The following is a 25,857-nucleotide window of genomic DNA, read 5'->3' as shown; positions in this document are numbered from 1 at the left end:
ACAGACAATGATAAGACTGACCACCTGTCTTTGGTGGTCATCAAAAGGGCCCTTACCATCAAAAGGGAATGAAGTTTCCTTGGTGGTCTCGCCTTGCTGTTTCTGCCTGTGCTGTGGGGTAGAGGAGAGAAGAAGCCTCTGGCCCAGGTCTCCACCTTCCCTTCTATACCCCTTCAGATTCCCCTACCCATCCTAACCTGACCTGAGGTCCTGGTTTTTCGAAGGGAATCTCATGGGGTGCGTAGGTCCTTGTGGGCCTTTGCAGTTGCCCTGAATCCTGTTCTTTCTCTTCTTCCAGGGTGGGAATGCGGTGGGGGTGCATAATTGGAGGCCTGTTGGAGGCCTACCCTCCTGCTTTCATCAGTCTCTGGTCAATTCATCCATCACTGTTGGTAACCATCTAACCATGATTCCTTAACATGTGGAACGTGTGCTATGGGGGCTGTCACTAACCTCTAACCTCCCATGTCTGCATGAGCACGGGGTCTCCCCTGGTCCCTGACCTCTCCGCAGTACCCGAGGCCCTGGGGAGGTGTGTGGGATGTGCTGCTGCTGGGAATTGGCCAGCCCCCTCCCCCAACCAGGGCTGTGGGGATGGCTCCCGGGGCTTGGGGAAAGCCAAATTGACAAAACTGAAGTTGTCTCCATTCCCACCTAGGAAGCAAGGTGCCCTGATGCTTCTGCCTCCTTTGAACCAATGGGCAGACAGTCCCCACTGGACAAAGCCAGTGGCCAAGCCTTACTTGTCCCACCTGGGCCTGGCACCTGGGCCATGTGCCTGACCTGTCAGTATTTATTGCCTCCATATGTGCCACCCTCTGGGGTCCCTGGCCTGCCACCTTTGCCCCTAGGCTTGGTGCCACCATCCCAGACATGCCCTCCCCTGACCCAGCCAGGACAACCGTGGGACCAAGTACACACAATCGGAGCCCGCCCCTGTGCCTTCCCCCCCTTACCTCCCCTGTCAGGCCTGGGCCTAGAATGCCCAGGAACCTGACCTTGCTTCTTCTTTTCTGTCAGGGAAATAAACTCCCGCAAAGGAAATAAATAACTAGCTAGCTAGCTAGTTAGAGGTAGAATTGGGGTAAAAAACACACAACATAAAATTTACCATCTTAACCATTTCTAAGTGTACAGTTCAGTACTATTAAATATATTCACAATGTTGTACAACCAATCTCCAGAACTTCTTCATCTTACAAAACTGAAACTCTACACACATTAAACAACAACTCTCTGTTTCCTCCTCCCCCAAGCCCTTGGCAAATATCATCCTACTTTCTGTTTCTGTGAATGTGACTACTCTGGATCCCTCATATCAATGGAATCATATAGTATTTGACTTTATGACTGGCCTATTTCACTTAACATAATGTCCTCAAGATTCATCCATATTGTAATATGCATCAACATTTTTCCTTTTTAAAGCGGAATAATTTCCATTGTATGTATACACCACATTTTATTTATCCATTCATCCAACAATGGACACTTAGGTTGTTTCTACCTCTTGGCTATTGTGAATAATGTGTCTATGCAGACATCTCTTGAAGGTTCTGTTTCCAATTCTTTTGGAAATAAACCCAGAAGAGGGATTGCTAGATCATATGATAATTCCATGTTTAAATTCTGGAAGAAACAGCATACTATTTTCCATAATAGTTGCACCATTTTATATTTCTGCCAATGGTAAACAAAAGTTCCAATTTCTTCATATATTTACCAGCACTATTTACTGTTTTTTGGTAGTAACTATCCTAATATTGTGTTTTTGACTTACATTTCTCTGATGATCAGCGATATTAAGCACCTTTTCAGATGCCTGTTGTACATTTGTATATCATCTTTGGAGAATGTCTATTGAAGTCCTTTACTCATTTTTTAAATCGGGTTGTGTTTTTATTGTTGAGTTGCAGTTCTTTCTTTCTATATTCTGGCATTAACCATATCAGGTATACAGTTTGCCAGCATTTTCTCCTATTTCATAGGCTGCCTTTCCACTGTGTTTATTGTACCTGTTGATGAATAAAAGTTTCCAGTTCTGATGTAGTTCAATCTATCTATTTTTACTTTTGTTTCCAGTGCTTCTGGTACCATACTCAGGAAATCTTTGCCAAATCTAAGATATGAAGGTTTTCCCCTTGTTTTCTTTTTAAGAGTTACATAGTTTTACGTCTTACATTTAGATCTTTGATCCATTTTGAGCTACTCTGTGTATAAGTGTCCAACTTCATTCTTTTGCATGTGGATAATCCAATTTTCCCAGCACCATCTCTTGAAAAGACTTTCCTTTTTCCACTGGCATCTTGAATGTTCTTGGCATCTTAGATTCTTTTGAGATTCCTATTTTCCTCACTAGTACTATATCCTTACAGTACACCTAGATGACTTGTGGCTGCTGGAGTTAAGTGTCTGCCTGCTTCTTGCAAATAAGAGGCACTAGTTCTTTGGTTTCTAATCCAATCTGCAAGACTAAGATCTGGCTATCTAAATAATCATCACTTTTTCAAGTTGTAAGATAAGTTCTTACTTTTCTTCCTCCTTAAAACAGCTGGTGATTCAAAAAGTACTTACTAACTTCTAGGCAATGTACATGGGATAAGATAAAAATAGAAATCAGGTCTTGGGCTTACAGAAATTTAAAGTGTATTGTATATTTAGAAAATAATTATAATACAATGTGGTGAACACCGGAAGGAAGCACTTAACAACGTAGGAGCACTAAGAGGGAATCAGAAGTGGTAGTTAAGCTGAATCTTGTAGGAGAACAGATGGGGACACAGTAAATAAAAGATTCTAAATAGAAGGAATAATAGGAACATAGTAGAAAAGAGTCTGGTATAGTCTAGAAACTGCAAGTAAAGCAAGTTGACTAGAATAGTGATTACTCATTCATATACTCAGTGGTTCAACTAACTTATTGAGCTCTCTAATGTGCCAGGTACAATTTCAGACAGGGCATGCAACACAGGACAGAATGGTGAACAAAACAGATAAGACTCTACCCTCATAGAGCTTACATTCTAGTTGGGGGGGAAAACAAATAAGTACACATGTCATACAGTAATAAGTGCTAATAAGCATGTATACGTGCACATGTGTCCATTCATGTGCTGTTTTAAACAGAGTGATCAGGGAAAACCTCAGAAGAAGTTTTAATATTTTTTAAAGACCTGAATAAAGTAAGGAAGTAAGCCATACAAATATTTTGAAGTACTGCATTCCAGACAGAGGGAATAGTAAATGCAAAGACAAGATGGTGAGAAGAAGCTCAGCTTTTCAAGCAAAGACAAGAAAGGCCATGCGGCTTGAGGGAAGGGCAAGGGAAGAAGAGTAGGAAATGTCAAGACACAACCAGTGGCAAGAACATGTGTGGCTTTAGAGACCATCATAAGAACTGGGGATTTTATTTTCAGTAAAATAGGAAGTCATGTTAGGGTTTTGAATCCAAGAATGAAATGATCTGACTTATGTTTTAAAAGGAACACTCTTTTCCTGCTGTTTTCATTTAAACCAAAAGTGAGCAAAGGCAGAAGCAAGGAGAACAATCAGGAGGCTAACAGAATGAGATGATGGTGAACTAGAAAATCAATGTAGCTTTATTAATACCTGACTAAAATAGGTATTAAGAAAGCCTTCTCTTCATTACCAGAGCGAAGAGGGACATCCCATAATCATAAAAGGATCAATTCATCAGGGAGAGTTAACAATCAGAAAATGTGTATGTTGGCCCCAGTAACAGAGCTTCAAAATAAATGAAACAAATGCTGACAGAATTAAAGGAAGAAACACAAGTCCATAATCACAATTAGAGATTTTACCACCACTTTCATAGCAACTGAAAGAACTAGACAAAGAAACTTTGCATAGACACAGAAGATCTGAACACTTATCAGTCACCTTGTCTAATATTTATAGAATAGTAAATTCAGTAATGGCAGGATATACATTATTTTCACATGAACATGACATGTTTAGCAAAACAGATCATATTTGGGGGCATAATCAAGCCTCAATAAGTTAAATTTTAAAATACTAAACCCACATAGAATATGTACTCTGAACACAGGAGAATTAATTTACAATCAATCATAATGAGATATCCATGAATTGCCCCCCACAATGAAATTTGGAAATTAAGTAACACATCTAAATAATTAATAGAATTAATTATTTATGCCTCCTGACTTGTATTCCATTTGTGGCTTGGACAACTAGAAAGACCAACACGTCACTCACCAAAGTGGGAAACATGGAGGTTTATTTGGCTTTGGGAAGGTCAGAAAATGAGTTCTGTTGTAGATATTCTGAATTTAAGAACATTTGAGGGGTGTCCAAGTCCACTAGTATATGAGAAATTTCAAAATCAGGTCTAGAGCCCCAGAATGAAGACATAAATCTGGGAGTTACTGACACAGGGATGTAGATGGCATGAATTGTTAAAAGTGACAAGAGAGGGGCGCCTGGGTGGCTCAGTCGGTTGAGCGTCCGACTTCGGCTCAGGTCATGATCTTGCGGTTGGTGGGTTCAAGCCCCGCATCGGGCTCTGTGCTGACAGCTAGCTCAGAGCCTGGAGCCTGTTTCAGATTCTGTGTCTCCCTCTCTCTCTGATCCTCTCCTGCTCATGCTGTCTCTCTCTCTCTCTCAAAAATAAATAAAATATTAAAAAAAAAAAAGTAAAAGTGACAAGAGAAACTGAAGAGAAGCATCCAATGGAACATTAGAAGGTAGAGAACACTGCAAAAGAGATGAGGGAGGAGGGACAAATAGTTAATGATACAGACACAACAGAGAAAATTATAGCAGTAAAACTATATCGTGTTTTAGCTTATAACAAATGTTCTGAGGGGCGCCTGGGTGGCTTAGTCGGTTAAGCGTCCGACTTTCGCTTAGGTCATGATCTCGCGGTTCCTGGGTTCGAGCCCCGCGTCGGGCTCTGTGCTGACTGCCAGCTCAGAGCCTGGAGCCTGTTTCAGAGTCTGTCTCCCTCTCTCTCTGACCCTCCCCTGCTCACCCTGTCTCTCTCTCTCTCCTAGAAATAAATAAAACATTTAAAAAAAATGTTCTGAAAATGAGAAGTATGATAAACTAATACCACTGTATACCATAAATGAATAGGAATAGTCATTTGCCAAAAGATATAGAAATATTCCAGCTATTATCTATTCAGTTTCTTACCCACAAAGAATGACCTACTTTTAGAAACATCATTCACTAAACCTTAATTATAGAAGTGAAAATTAATAGCTAATACATAAATTAGCAGGGGCTCAAAACCAAAAACCCCATGTCATAATCCAACACAATATCCATTCACAGTACTGCACTCATACTTTAAACTGAAATTGAATTTGAATTTAAGTTTAAATTAAACACTCAAAATAATTATACAAAAAGCTCTGGGATTAATTATGTCCATCAGAAATAAAATTAGAATCTCCACTGTTCTAAGATTCATGTCATTTAAGGTTTGCTAAGGTCTGAGTGCTTGTATCTGCCATTCCCCAAATTCACATGTTAAAATCCTATTGCCCAATGTGTTCGTGTTAGGAGGTGGGTCCTTCAGAAGGTCCTTTGGGAGAGTAGAGCTCTCCTAAATGGAATTAGTGTTCTCAGAGGCCCAACAAAGCTCCCTAGAAAGAGGACTTTCACCAGAACCCGACTTTGCTGGCACCTGACCCTGAACTTCCAATCTCCAGGACTATCAAAAGTAAATTCCATTGTTTAAAAGCCACCTGGTCTATCTTTTGTTATAGCAGACAGAATGGACTAACACAAAGTCCTTCACAATAGGGTCCAATCAACTTTTTAGGCTTTGTTTCTCTTAACTTTTACCCTTCTAAAGAGCATCTACTGCTAAATCTACTTGCTGTTTCTGGAATGAAATCTGTGAACATTTGCTCAAACGGCTGCCAATGTTTAAATGTTCTTCAATCTTCAAATCTAGTAAAAATCCTGTTCATAATTTAAGGCTCAAACGTTACTTCTTTAAAAACGCATTCCAAGGCATCAGAAAAACAGCATAATATAATGAGAAGGGTAAGGACTTTGAAATGAAAGACTTAAGTTAAAATACCAGATTTACAACATAGTTGTTTTGTTATCTTTGTTACTTAATCTTATTTTTCTCATGTATAAAATTAAGAAAATACACACATCTCAGATAATAATTAACAGAAGATACATTCAAACAACTGATAAAGAGCACCTACCCCCACAGTAGGCATGAACTGAATAAAAAGACGCTTCCAATACTGTGCCTGCAAATGTTTAACAACCAATTCTCCAAATTAAAAATAATATTTTTAACAGCCCTAATTTGTGGTGTTTGTCCATTTCCATGATGTTACTATAAAAGAAAAGATCCAGCTACTTTACCAGCAAAATGAATTTACTCAGGAATAGTAGAGAACTGCAATCCAGGACATACAAGCTACAAGCAAAACCATAGCCAAGATACAGGCAAGTTCAGAGAACAAAGGAGAGGAACATTCTTTTATTGAAAAAAGAGGGGGGAAGTTAGGAGGTGCTGTTAGGAACAAAAAGTCCACTGAAGTAAACTGGGAGACCTTAGTGGCTTTTCATTGGCTGAGTTGTGACAATCTCTCATTGGCTGGGCTGTTGCTGGCAAGAAGAAAAATCTTTCCTCCTTCTACTGATACTGAAGTACAGGTTGTTCGCATAAGGAATCCAAGGTGCTCTCTCTCCCTCTTGGGGTCTACAATTAATGACTGGTAAGGGGTATGAGAGCTCCTCCTTCTGGCCTCCCACCTCCATTTTACTGAGGCTTCCTTGCATTAATTTTCAGGTGTCAATACTCTCACTATGGCCAATTTCAAGCTTCCAATATGACCTCACTGATTCAAGAGATGGGATGAGATGTGCACATCATTATATAGTATTTCTACCAGAGAAATACTACAGACACAAATAACCTTAAGAGTACAGATAATAGTAAAATAGAGTAAAATACTTAGGAACTGACAAGTTTTGAATACTTACTGTTTTAAATATATATATTTTTAAATTTATAGATCTTAATTTTTATATAATGTCTGTATTTAACAGCTGGCTTATAAAATTCTTAGAAATTTAACAAACAGCTCTTACAGGTCAGTACAAACCTGCTCCAGCCAGCACCAAATTATTTCCAAGTCAGAAAATAAATATGGACACACACATTATATAGTTCAATCTGTAGAAACAATGCTGATATGTGGAATTTGAGAAACTTAACAGAAGATCATGGGGAAAGGGAAGGGGAAAAAAAGTTTCAAACAGAGAGGGAGGCAAACCATAAGAGACTCTTATATACAGAGAACAAACTGGGAGTTGATGGGGGAGGCAGGGGAGAGAGGAAAATGGATGATGGGCATTGAGGAGGGCACTTGTTGGGATGAGCACTGAGTGTTGTATGTAAGTGACAAGTCATGGGAATCTAGGCCTGAAGCCAAGAGCACACTGTATATACTATATGTTAGCTAATTTGACAATAAATTATTTTTTTAAAAAAAGAAACAATGTTGTAATATAAATTTTGAAGAATTTTTAAAAATCCAACATATGGATATCACATCCCCAATTATGATGTAGTTTGGAGATGATCAAAAATCATCCTCATGCAGCAGACCTAGATATCTATAGGAGATTAGGTTTATTACTTTATTCATGAACAAAAAGGTGAACACATTTTATTCACTTTTTATTTGATAAAACAACAACAAAGTCATGCCCCCTTTCTTCCTTGTTAATTCCAAATACATTCTAAATTCATACTCCTACTTAAGGAGATCAAAGCTGAGCAAATACTACATGTCATTGTGATACTGTTGTATGTACTAAGAGTAAATGTGCTTTATTATTTTTTTAAGTCTATTTATTTATTTTGAGAGAGAGACAGAGAGAGACAGAGAGAGAGGAAAAGCGTGCGAGTGGAGGAGGGGCAGAGAAAGAGAGAGAGAAAGAATACCAAGCAGGCTCTGCACTGTCAGTCCAGAGCAAGATGTAGGGCTTGATCTCACAAACTGTGAGGTCATGACCTAAGCCGAAATCGAGTCAGATGCTTAACTAACTGAGCCACCCAGGCACCCCAAAGTGCATTTATTTTATAGTAAGTGACTATCTTGATTCATATGTGCTAGAATGCACCTGATAAGCAGAATTAGCTTTGTAACATAAAGAGAAATGCAAGACCAAAATAATGAGGCTAGAACTGACTGGGAGACTTAATATATTCTACAACCAAAAAAGTACAAGCTCAGTACTAGCTTCTTAAATCCTTTCAGTGGGTCAAATTGAGGATAAATTAACATAGAAATACCTAATAAAGATTTTATAGGTGGTGTTTCATTTCTAAAGTGTATACAGCAAATCTCTGAGAAGCACAGAATGTTTCATTCATATATGCCAATGACTGTCCACCTTCTCTGTGGCTTAGAACTAACTAGGGAGCTTTTTTAAAAAAAAAAGAAAAAATACCCCACAGATGAGAGAGGCTTGGTAAATTGGTGGAGTAGGAGGGCTCTAAGATCATCTTGCCCCAAGTTTACAACTAGTAAATAAACCGGAGACTGATCTGAAGACTGGCAGAACCAACTTCACAACTAAATGCAGCAAAGCCACACTGGAAAGATTAAGACGGGCAGAAACGGTGTCTGGAGCTGCCCACAGGAGGGAGGAAGCTGCTGCTATGGAGACGGGGAAAACACCGGGAAGCCCACAAGGGGAAAATAAATTCCTGTAACATCTTGCCTTGAAAACCAGAGGGGCTTATTTCTGAGTTTGGATAGCCAGCAGGACTTGGAGGCCTAGAGTTTAAAAGTCAGCTGGGCAAGCTGGAAGAGAGTGTGTTAGGGGGACTTCTCTAGGAATGAAGGAGCTAGCAGGTACATCTTCCTCCTCAGAGCCATCTCCATGAAGGGGTGCTGCACAGATACTTGTGAGCAGTATGTCTCACAGTTCTCCAGACACTTGTCCATTCCAAGCCTGATGGCCTTGACCCTGCGCTCAGCACAAATTTTGCTAACGCTGTGGCCCTGCTCCCTGAGCACTGCTATGGCCATACCCCCTCAGAACCAGCCTGCCTGGGTCTTACTAACATCATAGACAGCAAGTACAGCCCTCAACAGGCAGAGAGAGCACAAATGTCTGAACTGAAAGGAAAAGCAGCTCAGAGACAATAGTAGGATGCAACTACATGAAAAGAAGACTCCCCTTAAATGCCAGGTTCTGGTGAACACTGCACTGCAGAGCACCTCAGAACCTCTTCTTTATAAAGGCCCTACTGTCAAGAGCAGAAGACAGCTGATTTTCCTAACACATAGAAACAGACACAGAGAGGTAGACAAAATGACGAGAAAGAGAAATACGTCCCAAATGAAAGAACAGGACAAAATTACAGCAGGAAATCTAAGCAAAACAGAAATGAGTAATATACCTGACATGGAATTTAAAGTAATGAAAATAAACATACTCAGTGGACTTTAGAAAAGGGTAGAGGACATCAGAAACCCGTGACAAAAAATAAAAAATAACATAGCAGAGATGAAGAACTCAATAAATGAAATTAAAAATACACTAGATGGAATAAAGAGCAGGCTATGAGATGCAGAGAAATGTTAGTGACCTGGATAATAGAGTAACGGAAAGCAATCAAGGTGAACAGGTAAGAGACAAATAATACTGAATAATGACAACAGACTTAGAGAACTTAGTGACTCCATCTAGCATACTAATATTTGCATTATACCAGATCCCAGTAGAAGAGAAAGGGAGGCAGAAAATGTATCTGAAGAAATGACAGCTAAAACTTCCCGAATCTGGGGAGGGAAACAGATCCATATTCAGGAGGCACAGAGATCCCCCAACAAATTCAACCAAAGGAGGTCCACCAAGTGGACATAGTAATTAAAATAGCAAAAGAAAAAAGATAAAGAATTTTTAAGGTTGCAAGAGAAAAAAAGATAGCTACATATATACCAAAAACAAAAACAAACAAAGAAAATAAAAAACAAGCCCATAAAGCTATCAACTAATTTTTCAGCAGAAACTTTTCAGGCTAGGAGGGAATGGCATGATGTATTCAAAGTGCTCAAAGGGAAAAATCTGCAGCCAAGAATCCTTTATCCAGCAAGGCTATCATTCAGAAAAGAAGAAATAAAGAGTTTTCCAGATACACAAAAGTTAAAAGAATTCATGACCACTAAACCAGCCCTACAGGAAATGTTAAGGAGAACTCAGAGTGAAAAACAAAAACCATAAGAGTAAGAAAAACAGAAAGCACGAAAGAAAAAGAAACTTAAGCATATCTGAAAAATCAGTCAAGAGAAACACAAAATAAAAGAAAGTAAAATAGGATACCAAATATCTGAAACATGGAAGGCAGATGAGCAAAGAATGAGTTCCAAATTAAGAGACCATCATGGGTACCTGAGTGGCTTACAGTTGTTAAGTGTCTGACCTTGGCTCAGGACATGATCTTGTGGTTTGGGGGTTTGAGTCCCATGTCGGGGTCTGTGCTGACAGCTCACAGCCTAGAGCCTGCTTCAGATTCTGTGCCCCCCTCCCCCAACTCTCTTTGCCCCTTCCCTGCTCATGGTCTGACTCTCTCTCTCTCTCTCTCTCTCTCTCAAAAATAAACAAACATTAAAAAAAACAAACTTAAGAGACCATCAGCTTAATATAGAATCTGCTATATGCAGATGTTATATATAAACCAAATGGTAACCACAAATAAAAAACAGTAACAGATGTAAAAAAGAGTCAGGAGTCCAAGTATATCACTAAAGAAAACCAGCAAACCATGAAAGAGAGAAAAACAAAGGATCAGAGAAAAACTACAAAAACCACAAAACAGGTAACAAAATGGCAATAAATACATATCTATCAGTAATTACTTTGAATGTAAACGGACTAAACACTCTAATCAAAAGACACAGGGTGACAGAGTGGATGAAAAAATAAGACCTATCTATATGCTGCCTACAAGAAACTCATTTCAGACCTAAAGACACCTGTAGATTGACTGAGAAGATGGAGAAACATTTATCACACAAATGGATGTCAAAAGAAAGCCAGGATAGCAATACTTACATCAAACAAAACAGACTTTAAAACAATGACTGTAACAAGAAACAAAGAAGTACACTATATAATAATAAAAGGGACAATCTAAGAAGATATAATTGTAAAAATGTATGCACCCAGCATGGGAACACCCAAATACATAAAACAGATCTTCCAAACAGCAAATAAATCAACAACGAAACCATGGCTCTGAATGACACACTAGACCAGATGAATTTAACGGATATATTCAGAACATTCCATCCTAAAACATCAGAATACACATTCTTTCCTAATGCACACAGAACATTCTCTGGAATAGATCACATACTAGCCCACAAAACAAGCTTCAACAAATTTAAAATACTTAAATCATACCATGTGTCTTTTCTGAAGCAAGAGAAATGTCAAATAAACAACCTAACTTTACACCTAAAGGAGCTAGAAAAAGAACAACCAAAAAAATCCCAAACCAGCAGGAAAAAGGAAATAATAAAAGTTAGAGTAGAAATGAATGATATAGAAACTAAAAAAACAAACAAACAAACCATAAACAGATTAATAAAACCAGGAGCTGGTTCTTTGACAAGATCAATGAAATCGATACACCTCTAGACAGACTCATTAAAAGAAGGGGGGAGGCAGAGAGGAAGGACTCAAATCTTAAAAATCATAAAAAAGGATAAATTAACAACCAAACACCACAGAACTACAACCGTAAGAGAATATTATGGCAAACTACATGCCAACAAATTAGACAACCTAGAAGAAATAAAACTCCCAACAAACAAAAGTCCAGGACCAGAGGGCTTAACAGGCAAATTCTATCAAACACTTAAAGAAGAGTTTATATCTATTCTACTCAAACTATTCCGAAAGATAGAAGAAGGAAAACTTCCAAATTTATTCTGAGGCAAGTGTCACCCTGATACCAAACCAGATAATGACACCACAAAAAAAGAATTATAGTCCAATATTTCTGATGAACATAGACGCAAAAATCCTCCACACAATACCAGCAAAGCATTTAAAAAATCATTCACCGTGATCAAGTGGGATTTATTCCTAGGATGCAAGGGTGGTTCAATACTTGTAAATCAGTCAAGGTGATACATCACAACAATAAGAGAAAGAAAAAAACCTTACGATCATTTCAATAGACACAGGAAAAGCATTTAACAAAATACAACATCCACTCAAGATACAAGTCTTCAACAAAGTAGATTTAGAGGGAGCATATCTCAACATAATAAAGGTCATATGTGAAAAACCCACAGCTAACATGATTTTCAATGGAGAAAAACTAAAAAGAATTCAAAGGCATCCAAATTCCTAAGGAAGAAGTAAAACTTTCACTGTATGCCGATGACGATACTGTATATAGAAAATCCTAATGATTCCACCAAAAAACTATTAGAACTGATAAATTCAGTAAAGCTGCAGGATACAATATCGATGTGCAGAAATATGTTGTATTTCTAGATACTACTAATAAAGCAGCAGAAAGAGAAATTAACAAAAAAAATCCCATTTACAACTGCACCAGAAATAGTAAGATACTTAGGAATAAACCTAACATAAGAGGGGAAAGACCTAAAATCTGAAAACTATAAAACACTGATGAAAAAACTGAAATACAAAGATATGGAAAAACATTCTATGCTCATGAATTGGAAGAACAAATATTGTTAAAATGTCTACACCAGCCAAAGCAATCTACAGATTTAATGCAATCCCTATAAAAAAATACCAACAGCATTTTTCACAGACCTAGGACAAACAATCCCCAAATTTCTATAGAACCACAAAAAGACCCTGAACAGCCAAAGCTTGAGAAAGAAAAGCAAAGCCGGAGACATAATTCCAAACTTCAAGTTATATTACAAAGTTGTAGAGATCAAAACAGTATATATAGTACTGGCACAAAAACAGACACAGAGATCAACAGAACAGAATAGAGAGCCCAAATATAAATCCATGATTATATGGTTAATTAATCCATGGCAAAGGAGGCAAGAATACGCAGTAGGAAAAAGACAGTCTCTTTGACAGACGGTGCTGGGTAAACTGGACAGCTACATGTAAAAGAAATGAAACGGAACCACTTACTCCATACACAAAAATAAACTCAAAATAGATTAAAGACCTAAATGTGACACCTGAAACCATAAAAATCCTAGAAGAGAACATGATGTTTCTGACATGGGCTGTAACAACATTTTTCTAGATATGTCTCCTGAGCAAGGGAAATAAAAGGAAGAGTAAACTACTGGGATTACATCAAAATAAAAAGCTTCTGCATAGTGGGGAAGGAAACAATCAACAAAACTAAAAGGCAACCTACAGAATGGGAGAAGATATGTACAAAGGACTTATCTGATAAAGGATTAGTATCCAAAATATATAAAAACTTACATAACTCAATACCCCAAAAAGCAAATAATCCAATTAAAAATGAGCAGAAAACACGAACAGAAATTTCCCCAAAGAAGATATCCAGAGAGCCAACAGACAGATGAAATGATGCTCAACATCACTCATCATCAGGGAAATACAAATCAAAACTACAATGAGATACTACCTGACCCATGTCAGAATGGTTAAAATCAAAACACAAGAAACAAGCAAGTGTTGGTGAGGATGTGAAGAAAAAGAAACCCTCATGTGCAGATGACAGAAATGCAAACTGGTGCAGCCACTCTGGAAAACAGTATGGCAGTTCCTCTAAAAGTTAAAAATAGAACTACCCTACGATTCAATAACCCCACTACAGGGTGTTCACCCCCAAAATGTGAAAATACTAATTCAAAGGGATATATGTACCCTTATGTTTATAGCAGCATTATTTATAATAGCTCAAGTGTCTATCAACAGATGAATGGATAAAAATGTGGTATATACGGGGTGCCTGGGTGGCTTAGTCGGTTAAGCGTCCGACTTTCGCTTAGGTCATTATCTCGGCGGTTCGTGGGTTCGAGCCCCGTGTCGGGCTCTGTGCTGACTGCCAGCTCAGAGGCTGGAGCCTGTTTCAGAGTCTGTGTCTCCCTCTCTCTCTGACCCTCCCCTGCTCACGCTGTCTCTCTCTCTCTCTCCTAGAAATAAATAAAAATATAAAAAAAAATGTGGTATATACATACAATAGATGCAATAAAAAAGAATGAATCGCAATTTACAACATGGATAGAGCTAGAGAGTATAATGCTAACTAAGCAAAATAAGTCAGCCAGAGAAAGACAAATCCTATATGATTTCCCTCAAATGTGTAATGTAAGAGACAAAACAAATGAGCAAAGAAAAAGAAAAGAGAAAACCAAGAACAGATTCTCAACTAGAGAACTGACGGTTACCAGAAGGGAGGTGGGTGGGGAGATGGGTGAAATAGGTGATGGGGATTAAGGAGTGTACTTGTCGTGATGACCCTGGGTGATATATGGATTGTTGAATCACTATATTGTACACAAACATAATATTGTGTATTAACTATGATGGAATTAAAACAAAAGAAAAAAAGAAAACAACTGAAATACCACCATACAGATATCAATGATTTAATGATGGATCCCAGTAAGTCCCATATGAATAGCCTGTAAGTTTTATTTTTTTAAGGCATACATTAGAATCACCTGGTGAACTTTTAAACATATTTTTAAAACGTACTGGCCAGGGCACCTGGCTGACTCAGCTGAAGGATCATGCAACTCTTGATCTTGGGGTTGTGAGTTTGAGACAAGATTACTTAAATAAAACTTAAGAAAAAAAATCAGTTGCCATAAAAAAAACCTCACTGATTTGATCATGCCCTAGACTCTAAACAAACATATACACAAAAAACTCTAGTAACAGGGCGGATCTACAAATCCTTCAGCTCTACCTGTGCAGATTAAAACCACAAGTCAGATGCTATTTTATACCTGTTGAAATGGCCAAAATTAGAAAGACTGACAAAATCAAGTGTTGACAAGTATGTAGAGCAACCAGACTCTTCTGCATTGTTGATACAAGTAAAAATCGGTAAAATCACTTTGGAAAACTATGTGGCAGTGCTATTATAGTGAAACATGTACCTATCCTATGCCTCAGCAATTCTACTCCTGGGAAATATAACCAAGAAACAAAGTGCATATGTTCACCAAAAAACAGCTGAAAGAATATTCATAGCTCCTTTATTCAGAACAGCTAAAAACAGGAAATAATCAGCTGCCCGTCAACAGTAAAACAAATAATAGTATAGTCATACAATGGAATACTATACAGCAATGAAACAGACCTACTACTATAAAAGACAGAAAAATAGCTCACAGACATAATATTGAGCAAATGAAGACCGACCCAAAGAATATATCCTTATACATGATTCAATTCAAAATAATACCAGTAAGTTATGATAATTATAGGTAGAACAGTGGTTACTTTGTGGGGTGAGAATAGTACAGGAGTACTAAGTCATGACCTTGAAGGTGGGACTTCCAGTTTCCATATCTGCATGTGAGGAGCTTGGAAATCACCACTCCATCCTAACAAGTTAAAAAGCTGAACAGACTGAAAAATCAACAACTCTGCTTGGATTTTTAAGAGTGAGAAAGACTCTTAGAGAAGAAGGTCACTAAAAAGACATGATGACAGCCAGCTGACCCATGAGCTAAGCTGGACCCGGACAGTTGAAGGCTCCTCACCCTCTTCCCTGTCCTTGGAATATGGGTTGTGCTTGCCTTTCAGGCTCCCAGAGGCTCGTCCAAGGACATATCCTTGAGATAGTGATGTAGTGTTTAAAACAGCTACAATGTATACATGTGACCAAACCCAGTTAAGGCCTCTGCATAAACTTTTAAGATTTGGCAGGTAGGTACAGGAATCCATTCATCTTGCTGCCACTCAAGACAAGCCTCTCCTATCTAAGTTCCTTTTGCTTATCAAAACTGACACCTACCTACTGATCTGGAGTGCTCTGCCTCTTTCTTCAGTCTCTCCTAGCCCTCTGGGTATTTGGGAGGAGGGGGAATTCCAGATTACACCAGGGAAGCTTCTCAGAGGGATGCGAACCAGCAAAGACACAGGGCAAAACGCTGCCTCCAAAACTGGACACAGACAGGTGAATACAGGGAGTCAAGGCTTACCAGATCAGAAACTCACTAGTAGAATCATCATGGGAACCCATGCTGGAGTAGGAAAACCTGAACTGTAATCAACAAATTACTGGAAGCTCACTGTGGAAAACTCTGAGGGTTAAAACTGCAGGGGGGCCCAGTCATAAGGAGGGCCCCACAATATTGTGAGTTTTACCTCCAAAAGCTGGACAAGGTTACCACGGTAAATATGGGAGAAAAATCCCCCCTCATCCTTCCAGTAGGGAAAGGAGATACGGAACCATTTTGAAATACACCAGATCACTCTGTTCTTCTTAACATGGCCTATCCTCAGGAGAAACCAGAACCTAACCTGCTTGGGTATAATCAGCCTGTAACTGACCTCAGGAAGAAAAATAAACAAATCTAGTACACTCTTGCTATCTTGTCCCACCTAGGCAGGAAGGGAAAAACTGAGAAACACTTATGAAGTTCACTGTCTGGAGGCACAGGCTCACTAAAAAGCTGAGACCTAATCACAGTATATAATGCTTCCTTTCTCCCATATCCTACCATCACATTGCTCAAGGCCTATTATAGCAGTTCCTATTACATCATATCTGGCTATCAAGAAAAAAACTGTAAGGCATACCAAAAGGCAAAAAACACAATCTGGAGAAACAGAACAAGTATCACAACCAGATATGGCGAAGATGTTGGAATTATCAGACTGGGTATTTAAAACAACTATGATTAATATGCTAAGGACTATAATGGATGAAGTAGACAGCATGCACGAACAGATGGGCAGTGTAAGTAGGGATACAGAAATCGTAGGAAAGAACCAAAAAGAAATGCTAGAGATCAAAATCACTGTAACGGAAATGAAGAACCAGAAACGGGCTTATTATACTAACTAATGACCTTGGAGTAGGCAAATATTTCTTAGGACACTAAAATCATAAATAATAAAAAAGAAACACTAATAATCTGGACTTCATCAAAATTAAAAACTTGTATTCAAAAGAAAACATTAAAAGAATGAAAAGGCAAACCACAGACGGGAAGAGAATAGACGTAATATATGCATCTGACAAATGCCTCGTATTCAAAATATACATATATTAATATATAAATAAGTCTTACAATATAGAAATAAGAAGACCACTAGCTAAAAATATGGCCAAAATTTTAACAGGCACTTCACAAAATATATGAAACATCACTAATCATCAAGGAAATGCAATTTAAAACTACAATAGGGGGCACCTATGTGGCTTAGTTGGCTGGGTGTTCAACTCTTGATTTTGGCTCAGGTCATGAACTCAGGGTCATGGGATCAAGCCCCACATCAGGCTCCTTGTTTAATGTGGAGTCTACTTGGGATTTGCTCTCTCTCTGCCCCTCCTCCACTCGCTCTCACATATGTGCATGTGCTCTCTCTCTCTCTCTCCCTTTCCCTAAAACAAAAATAAATAAATAATAAAGCTACAATAAGATACTACTGAATACCCACCATCATGGGCTCAAGTTTAAAAAGACTGATTGGTTTTGGTAAAGAGTAGCTGTAATCTGCACACAATGCTGGAGGGAATGTAAGAAAGTACTTCACTTGGAGAAACGTTTAGCAAATTCTTATAAAAGTAAATACACACTTGACCATATGACTCAGCCATTCCACACATTAATCATTCACCACAGAAATTAAAACAAACATCCAGAAGAGACTTCTATGAGCATATTCATAGTGGCTTTATTCATAAGGGCCCAAACTAGAAAAAAAGATCTATCAATAGGTTAATGGATAAACAAACTGTAGTATATACATATAATGATATATTCCTCAGTAATAAAAAGGAATGAATTCCTGATGTACGCAGCAACTGTTGATTAATCTCAAAACATGCTGAGCCAAAAAAAGCCAGATGCAAAAGAATAAATACCCAATGATTCCATTTATATACAATTAGCACATACTAATCTATCATGACAGATCATTCTATTGCCTTGAGAGAGGGGTATGAGAGGGGAGGATTGACTTCAAAGGGACACAGAAACTTTAGGATGATGGAAACATTCTGTATCTTGATTATGATTATGGCTTCCCAAGTTTATACATTCATTAAAACTCATCAGATGGTATATTTAAAATGGGTACTTTTTATCATACAAAAATTTTATCTCAATAAACTGTTGATTTTCTTTTTCAAAGAAAGGGTAAAATTCCATTCTATCATACCCAGTGGTAGAGGATCCATTTCTCCTGTTAGCCCCAAATCTACCCAAAGAGCCCAAGCTGGTGGAGGGAAGTTTACAGCCTGATCATAGTACCCACTTATAAGGAAGGACTAACTCAGAGCTCTACAACCCAGTAGCAAATGAAATTTGTCATTTTCCAAAATATGTCTCCATGACAAAAATTTATTAGACCAATACCCTCTCACTATAAATGTCACTGCAGAGTCCTAAGTATCATTTATGGATATATATTCCCTGTTTAAACCAGTCTGAAAATCAAAAAGACTTGTCTTCTAATAGAATATCTCAAAAATGGCAGACGATTAAAAAAATCCCTCTGTTTCTCAGATCCAGTGTCCATCCTTCTAGATCTCTTAAGTCAACAATAGGGGCAATAACTGGTTTGCCAAATCAGACGTTAGCCAAGTATTGTATATATCTCACTCCTTTGGCTGCCCAGCCACAGCCTGCTTCCGATGTTGGGGAAAGTCTCCACGTGATAAAGCTGGTGAAAGGCGAAGCCTGTGTCTTATTATATAAAAACTCATAATACCAGATAATCAAGCAAATATCTGGATCCAGATTACTTGGGTTCAATCCCTGGCTCCTCCACATACTAGCTATGTAACCTTAGGCAAGTTTCTGAAATTCTCTTTACTCATTTGTAAAATGATAATAGTACCTACTTTGTAGCACTGTTGTGAGAATAACATGAAATAAAGTACCTAAAAGAGTACCTAAAAGTACTGGCATATAAGAAGTGCCTTATAAGTTATCATTTATTTCCTAAGGTCTAGTGGCACTGGCACATAACCTAGGTTCTGTCGAATCGAAGGCAATTGCCCCAGACCTGGAATCAGAAACAAGTAATAAAAATAAAGAGGCACGGCAGGAACTCACTCTGGAGTAGCCATAACTTGCAGCAAGATCAATGCTGGGTCAGCAGTGGCCACAGCACTCGTGGGAGCACCCAGGCACCACAGCTCGAGATACTGGCAGTGCAGGCTGCTAGTCTGGTGCTAGGCAATGGCAGCACTGGTACCCTCACTAAAACAGTACTCAACTGTGACTTTGGGCATAGTCCTAGGTATGAAGCCTGGATTCTGATTTTTTGATCTTTCTGACAATTCTGTAAGCTACCTCTTATCCTCTTAGTAAATGTCTTTTCCATGTAAGTGGGATGGAGTTGGTTTCATTGCTTGCAACATAAGACCCTGACATCAGACCTGCAGAAGCAAATAAATGGAAAATGGTCTTAGAATTTCTTTATGAATGTTTCTGAGTATCGAGTGAAAACGATGAAATGGTCTAGAAATTTTTCAGAATGTTAGAATGCTATGAAACTTGTTTGATAGCTTCATGGTTCCCTAATCTAATATGACAATAGTAACTGAAAACCTGGTCTTTACTGATTGCTTTCTATGCGCCAGGTAGTGTGCTAAGCACATGACAGTAATTATTTCATCAAACCTCACTGGTGCTCTGGGAGGTAGAGGAGATTTTCCCAATATTACAGATGAGAAAACTGAGGACTAGGAAACTTACGGAATTTAAATAATGTATCCTCTTGCATATGGAGCCCAGAAGAATATTAAGAGCTAACATTTAATGAGCAGGTGTCAGGCACTATTCTGTGTTTTTTCACATATAAACTAATTTAGTTCTAATTGTTCTATGTGCATTGTCATTCAACCCCACAACTATCTAGCATAGGTACATTATTCCTGTTTTACAAGTAAGATAACAGAAAGATTAAGAAGTTTGCTTAATAACATGCAGCTAGCAAGTGATGAACTAGGATTCAAATCTGGCTCTAAGAACTTCATTTTTAACCTCTACATTACACTACCTTTCAAAGGTGACTAAAAGGTTCAAGGAGGCAAGATGGCGGAGTAGGGAGCGCCATACATCTCGCCTGCACTCATCTCTCAAACAGAGAAGGCCTGAAGTCATAGGACACTGAGCCACAGGAGTTTGCGAAGAGAAAGAGACAAAGTACCCTGGGAAGGAAACCTCATAAGTGTGTGTGTGCGATCTAGCGAAGATAAAAGCAGGACGGGACCCAGAGATACGGAGGGAGGGGAGAGAACCCAGCTTGCATGCAGCTGCGGTGAGTGATAAACCTGCGAGTGGTGGGGAGCTGCCGCGAGTCCAGGGGAAAGGAAAGGAAAGCTGAGATTGCACATAGAACCGTCCCTGGAGAAGAGAAAAACCTCGGCTTGGAAAGACAGTGTTTTTTAGCTCTGGCTGGGGTGCTGACTTTAAACTAGGTGCCCTGGTCCCAGAAGGCGCCAGGAAAAACTGAACTGCCGTGTGCCTGGCACCATCCATGGTGGCGGCGTCCCGGTGAAGCGGTGGCAATGCCTGCGGAGGCGGTCCTGGCGCCGGGTGAAGCAGTAGTGGCGCGCGCAACATCGGCCCACTAAAGCAGCAGCGGCTGCGACTCAGTTAAGTGGCGCCGGGTAAAGCGGCGGCTGCGTGAGCGAAAGTTGCCTGCTGAAGCCCGGCGTCCGGTGAAGCAGCAGCGACGCCTGTGGCGGTGGTCCTGGTGCCGAGTGAAGCGGCAGTGGCGGGAGCGATGAAGTNCACACATTAATCATTCACCACAGAAATTAAAACAAACATCCAGAAGAGACTTCTATGAGCATATTCATAGTGGCTTTATTCATAAGGGCCCAAACTAGAAAAAAAGATCTATCAATAGGTTAATGGATAAACAAACTGTAGTATATACATATAATGATATATTCCTCAGTAATAAAAAGGAATGAATTCCTGATGTACGCAGCAACTGTTGATTAATCTCAAAACATGCTGAGCCAAAAAAAGCCAGATGCAAAAGAATAAATACCCAATGATTCCATTTATATACAATTAGCACATACTAATCTATCATGACAGATCATTCTATTGCCTTGAGAGAGGGGTATGAGAGGGGAGGATTGACTTCAAAGGGACACAGAAACTTTAGGATGATGGAAACATTCTGTATCTTGATTATGATTATGGCTTCCCAAGTTTATACATTCATTAAAACTCATCAGATGGTATATTTAAAATGGGTACTTTTTATCATACAAAAATTTTATCTCAATAAACTGTTGATTTTCTTTTTCAAAGAAAGGGTAAAATTCCATTCTATCATACCCAGTGGTAGAGGATCCATTTCTCCTGTTAGCCCCAAATCTACCCAAAGAGCCCAAGCTGGTGGAGGGAAGTTTACAGCCTGATCATAGTACCCACTTATAAGGAAGGACTAACTCAGAGCTCTACAACCCAGTAGCAAATGAAATTTGTCATTTTCCAAAATATGTCTCCATGACAAAAATTTATTAGACCAATACCCTCTCACTATAAATGTCACTGCAGAGTCCTAAGTATCATTTATGGATATATATTCCCTGTTTAAACCAGTCTGAAAATCAAAAAGACTTGTCTTCTAATAGAATATCTCAAAAATGGCAGACGATTAAAAAAATCCCTCTGTTTCTCAGATCCAGTGTCCATCCTTCTAGATCTCTTAAGTCAACAATAGGGGCAATAACTGGTTTGCCAAATCAGACGTTAGCCAAGTATTGTATATATCTCACTCCTTTGGCTGCCCAGCCACAGCCTGCTTCCGATGTTGGGGAAAGTCTCCACGTGATAAAGCTGGTGAAAGGCGAAGCCTGTGTCTTATTATATAAAAACTCATAATACCAGATAATCAAGCAAATATCTGGATCCAGATTACTTGGGTTCAATCCCTGGCTCCTCCACATACTAGCTATGTAACCTTAGGCAAGTTTCTGAAATTCTCTTTACTCATTTGTAAAATGATAATAGTACCTACTTTGTAGCACTGTTGTGAGAATAACATGAAATAAAGTACCTAAAAGAGTACCTAAAAGTACTGGCATATAAGAAGTGCCTTATAAGTTATCATTTATTTCCTAAGGTCTAGTGGCACTGGCACATAACCTAGGTTCTGTCGAATCGAAGGCAATTGCCCCAGACCTGGAATCAGAAACAAGTAATAAAAATAAAGAGGCACGGCAGGAACTCACTCTGGAGTAGCCATAACTTGCAGCAAGATCAATGCTGGGTCAGCAGTGGCCACAGCACTCGTGGGAGCACCCAGGCACCACAGCTCGAGATACTGGCAGTGCAGGCTGCTAGTCTGGTGCTAGGCAATGGCAGCACTGGTACCCTCACTAAAACAGTACTCAACTGTGACTTTGGGCATAGTCCTAGGTATGAAGCCTGGATTCTGATTTTTTGATCTTTCTGACAATTCTGTAAGCTACCTCTTATCCTCTTAGTAAATGTCTTTTCCATGTAAGTGGGATGGAGTTGGTTTCATTGCTTGCAACATAAGACCCTGACATCAGACCTGCAGAAGCAAATAAATGGAAAATGGTCTTAGAATTTCTTTATGAATGTTTCTGAGTATCGAGTGAAAACGATGAAATGGTCTAGAAATTTTTCAGAATGTTAGAATGCTATGAAACTTGTTTGATAGCTTCATGGTTCCCTAATCTAATATGACAATAGTAACTGAAAACCTGGTCTTTACTGATTGCTTTCTATGCGCCAGGTAGTGTGCTAAGCACATGACAGTAATTATTTCATCAAACCTCACTGGTGCTCTGGGAGGTAGAGGAGATTTTCCCAATATTACAGATGAGAAAACTGAGGACTAGGAAACTTACGGAATTTAAATAATGTATCCTCTTGCATATGGAGCCCAGAAGAATATTAAGAGCTAACATTTAATGAGCAGGTGTCAGGCACTATTCTGTGTTTTTTCACATATAAACTAATTTAGTTCTAATTGTTCTATGTGCATTGTCATTCAACCCCACAACTATCTAGCATAGGTACATTATTCCTGTTTTACAAGTAAGATAACAGAAAGATTAAGAAGTTTGCTTAATAACATGCAGCTAGCAAGTGATGAACTAGGATTCAAATCTGGCTCTAAGAACTTCATTTTTAACCTCTACATTACACTACCTTTCAAAGGTGACTAAAAGGTTCAAGGAGGCAAGATGGCGGAGTAGGGAGCGCCATACATCTCGCCTGCACTCATCTCTCAAACAGAGAAGGCCTGAAGTCATAGGACACTGAGCCACAGGAGTTTGCGAAGAGAAAGAGACAAAGTACCCTGGGAAGGAAACCTCATAAGTGTGTGTGTGCGATCTAGCGAAGATAAAAGCAGGACGGGACCCAGAGATACGGAGGGAGGGGAGAGAACCCAGCTTGCATGCAGCTGCGGTGAGTGATAAACCTGCGAGTGGTGGGGAGCTGCCGCGAGTCCAGGGGAAAGGAAAGGAAAGCTGAGATTGCACATAGAACCGTCCCTGGAGAAGAGAAAAACCTCGGCTTGGAAAGACAGTGTTTTTTAGCTCTGGCTGGGGTGCTGACTTTAAACTAGGTGCCCTGGTCCCAGAAGGCGCCAGGAAAAACTGAACTGCCGTGTGCCTGGCACCATCCATGGTGGCGGCGTCCCGGTGAAGCGGTGGCAATGCCTGCGGAGGCGGTCCTGGCGCCGGGTGAAGCAGTAGTGGCGCGCGCAACATCGGCCCACTAAAGCAGCAGCGGCTGCGACTCAGTTAAGTGGCGCCGGGTAAAGCGGCGGCTGCGTGAGCGAAAGTTGCCTGCTGAAGCCCGGCGTCCGGTGAAGCAGCAGCGACGCCTGTGGCGGTGGTCCTGGTGCCGAGTGAAGCGGCAGTGGCGGGAGCGATGAAGTGGCGAGGCGTGCGGTGAAGCAGCGGCTGCGTGAGTGACAATTTGTCTGCTGAAGCGGCAGCCGGTAAAGCGGTTGTGGCCTGGTGAGGCGACGCGGACTCTGTGGACCTGTAAGTTGCTACGTTCCCCAAGCGCACTCGGGTTGTATTGCTGGTTGACCCTGGCGGATCTGAGGCTGTGACACTTCCCCCACCCTCCACTCAACCCCTGGCAACAGGGAAGCAGCGACGACCAGCAGAACTGTTAATGGCAGTATAACAAAGCCTCTCAGGAGTATCAGACTAGATAGTTTCTCTGGATACTATCTAGTATCCTCCTCATTTCATTCTCAGGAGAGAAAAGAAAATGAGTCTTTTCTCATTACATTTTAGTTTTCCCTCTCAGTTAGTGTGATTGTTGGATTTGTCTGTGTGTTTGTGTCCCTCTGTTCCCTGTGTGGTTTCTGTACGGTTTCCTCTCCAGGGCTACCTCAAGAAACAAGCCAAAGTACACATGGTGGAGAGTCCCAAATACCACTACGAGTAGGAAAATAAAATAACCAAGGTCTCAACAAGAGAGACCATTCAAAGAACACTTTCTGAAAGGATAGGCTCTGGACAGTCAAAGAGTTTTCTTAGCTACAGCAGCGGTCACAGGTACAGAGAGCATAACAAGTCTTTAAAACTAACAAGAGACAGAAAGCTGACCAAAATGACGAAACCAAAGAGCTCTCCTCCAAAGAAATTACAAGAATTGACAGCTAACAAACTGCTCAAAACAGATAAAAGCAGCATAACTGAACAAGATTTTAGAACAATAATCATAAAATTAATCGCTGGGCAGGCAAAAAGCACAGAGGACATCAAAGAAACTATGGCTACAAACAACATGGAGAACAAAAATAGGCATGATGAATTAAAAATGCGATAAATGAAACACATGATAACTGGAGGTGTNTACAGCAGCGGTCACAGGTACAGAGAGCATAACAAGTCTTTAAAACTAACAAGAGACAGAAAGCTGACCAAAATGACGAAACCAAAGAGCTCTCCTCCAAAGAAATTACAAGAATTGACAGCTAACANCTGTCATTCAAAATAGAAGGAGAGACAAAAGTCTTTCCAAATAAACGAAAATTGAAAGCATTTGTCACCACTAAGCCAGACCTACAAGAAATCCTGAGGGGGACTCTTTTGAGGAAAGTATTGCAAGGAACGAAGACACCAGAGACACCACCACAAGCACGAACCCCACAAAGGATACAATGACTCTAAACCCACATATTTCAATAACACTGAATGTAAATGGGCTGAATGCTCCAATCAAAAGACATAGGGTAGCAGAATGGATAAAAAAACAAAATCCATCTATTTGCTGTCTACAAGAAACACATTTTAGATAGAAACGCATTTGGAAGATACCTTCAGATTAAAAGTAAGGGGTTGGAGAAATATCTATCATGCTACAGGAAGTCAAAGAAAGCTGGAGTAGCCATATTTATATCAGACAAACTGGACTTTAAATTAAAGACAATAACAAGGGATGAAGAAGGGCATTATATAATAATTACAGGGTCCATCCATCAGGAAGAACTAACAATTATAAATGTCTATGCACCGACTATGGGAGCACCTAAATATTTTTTTTAACATTTTATTTATTTTTGAGAGAAAGAGAGACACAGCATGAGCAGGGGAGGGTCAGAGAGAGAGGGAGACACAGAATCTGAAACAGTCTCCAGGCTCTGAACTAGCTGTCAGCACAGAGCCTGATGCGGGGCTCG

The 25,857-nt window shown here is 39.6% G+C and overlaps 1 protein-coding gene across 5 annotated transcripts in view; it reads right to left on the bottom strand.

The window, feature by feature from the left end:
- The window catches only part of ARFIP1 (ARF interacting protein 1), a 133,359-nt gene that overhangs the window by 88,266 nt on the left and 19,236 nt on the right, over positions 1-25,857 (bottom strand). The window lies entirely within an intron of this gene.

This window comes from Crocuta crocuta, unplaced genomic scaffold (assembly GCF_008692635.1).
Source record: "Crocuta crocuta isolate KB4526 unplaced genomic scaffold, BGI_CrCroc_1.0 scaffold166, whole genome shotgun sequence".
NCBI lineage: Eukaryota > Metazoa > Chordata > Mammalia > Carnivora > Hyaenidae > Crocuta > Crocuta crocuta.
Note: the sequence above shows the minus strand (reverse complement) of the source record. Positions and strands in the feature narration are given on the sequence as shown.